Raw genomic sequence first — 2,370 nt, 5'->3', positions numbered from 1 at the left:
GCACAGCGCAGCACAGCGCAGCACAGCGCAGCACAGCGTGACACTCCGAGATGGAACAGTAAGAAAACAATGGAGCGGCGCACGGCGGGCGTCGGGACCACGACGGGGACGCGGCCATGCGGAGCCTCGGCGGAGCCTGTCTGCAGCATGCGAGAGCTGCGCCGCTTCACTGGGAGAAAGAACTGGATGCTTCTGGCTCAAAAAGTAATGTGTCCCCCACGATGGAACGTTTAATTTTTCTGCTGTGAGATGAGACACGGCGTTTTTCCGTCGTGTTAAGCGAACCGATATTGACTTGACTTGCTGCGATATTATTCGTCTGCTGGGCCGCTCCGTTCGCCCGTGGCGCGTTGCGCGGGGCGCGGGCAGACGTGCGTCCAGGTCCATTGTTGTCCAGGTCTGGAGCCCGGCCGGAGCGCGCTGGAGCCGCCGGCCCTCGGTGCTGGATGGCGTGCACGGGCCCTCCGCCTGCTCCGCCACAAAGCCCTGCTCAAGGACACGCTCCCCCCTCCCCCGCCTTCCTTCCCCCTTTCTTCCCTGGACACGCCCGCCGCCGCCGCCTGTGGAGGTGCCTGGAGCGAGCCCTCCCCCCTCGCCCTCCTGCCAGGACTCCAGGAGAGGCTTTAGCTGCTCGGAGGAAATTTTTTACCAAACAGGCCGAGGGGTAACTAGACAGGAAAAGTATTGCTGCAGGCGATGTTTATCGAAAGAAGTATGGAACAAGCGATGGCTGTGCGGTGGGGGGTATCCGCGCGGTAAAACAGCAACATCTACATCAACCATAACAAACAACGACGACGTCCTCGACGAACGCGGAGAGGGGGTGTCAACGACGACGAGTCGAAACTCGGCTGATGGACTGGACCTCTGTTGTGTCTTCTGGGTGGAGCGCCTCCTCGGGACCGCCGACGCCGCGGGGCGTGAGGCCGTAAGAATAAGTGATGAAGCTTTGCGGCGCCAACAGGTGGTGCATCTCGCGTGGCGGGTGGAGGGCGCGGGGCGCACACGGCAGCGGGACGCATCCGCGAGGAGGAGAGGAAACCACCGCCGCGCCCACACTCATCCCTCGCACGGCCCGCGTGCAGGAACAGTGTTTGTTTTACTCTTCGCAGCATGTCGGGGCGCGTCGTTTAAAACGCTGCTGCTCAAACGCTTTCGCTCTGGCCACAGCTTGCCACACAGAAGAGGTGCCCCGCCCCGCGCCCCGCCCCACGCCCCGCCCAGCACGTGGTCACCGAGCAGAGATACGGGGCAGCCATCGCAGAGGTCATCAGCACTGGGCGCGCCGGGGCCCCCCGGGCACAGCCGAGGAGAGACAACTTTACGTGGACTCCTCATCGTCACCGTCATCGTCGTCGTCCCAGCCAGCGGGCCAGAGAGGCACTAGCCGCATTGCAGAGCAGGTTGGGCGCGAAAAGGGGAAATCTTTTTATTTTGCGGGGATGGCGAATGTCTGCTGCTGCTGCGCGCGCGTGGTGTGCTTGTTTTGCATAAATGGCCGGTCCGATGGACCTAAACAGCAGCACTCCTGGCGGGACGCTCCGGGCGGGACGGGGCGGGGCGGTCTCGGCTAGCCGCGCCCTATGAGGCACTGCACGGCGGGGGACGCGCCACCGCCGCCGTCGGGATGCAAAGTAGCCGCCCGCGCTCAAACAAGTGAAAATGTCAGGGTCACTCGTCGCGGAAAGGAAAATAAAAGCTGCAGACCCAAACGGTTCTGGATTATTATAACAGGCCGCGGAGATGGCGAGCGCACGCGATTCGCGAACCCGAACCTGCGTTGCGAATAGAATGGGGGAACCTGTCCAGTCAAGGACGTCGCCGCCGTGGCAGGCCGGCGGCAGCCCGCGGCGTCGCGGCAGCGCGTATCTGCGCCTGCTGGCTGCTGCTGGACTCCCCGGGGCCCGCCCCGCCCCGGACTCCGGTTGGCAGACCTGCCTCTTGCCTACCCAGAGGATGCCCTCGGGTCGGTTTGGTTGGCAGACCTGTGCGCCCCGCGCTAGAGCTCTAGAGTCTCCAGTCGCACAGTTCACCTTGATGGTGGCGGCGGTGGTGGTCATCGCGGTTATATCACTTTATACGCGGCTCTACATTGCTCACTCAGCAGTGCAGGGTGCTATGGAAGCATGAAGGCATTTCCCTCCGAGCGAAGGGACGCCTCCCTGGAGCGAGCGCCATAAGAAAGCCATTAAAATCGTGCTTATACGAGCCCGGCCGGTAAAAGTGCGAAGGCTCCAGCCTTTGTTTTTCCATAGTGGTCCTCACTTTGCCTATTAACTCGGAGCCCGGACAGCGCGACAGCCGCCTCCTGGTGGAGCGGGGCGCAGAGCGTCGCATGGCTCCTTGCCCAGGGCCTTGCGCGGCGGCGCC

This window comes from Frankliniella occidentalis, unplaced genomic scaffold (genome assembly GCF_000697945.3).
Source record: "Frankliniella occidentalis isolate FOCC.00 unplaced genomic scaffold, Focc_3.1 Scaffold194, whole genome shotgun sequence".
In the NCBI taxonomy this organism is placed as follows: domain Eukaryota; kingdom Metazoa; phylum Arthropoda; class Insecta; order Thysanoptera; family Thripidae; genus Frankliniella; species Frankliniella occidentalis.
The sequence above is the reverse complement of the archived record's forward strand: the minus strand, read 5'-3'. Positions refer to the sequence as shown.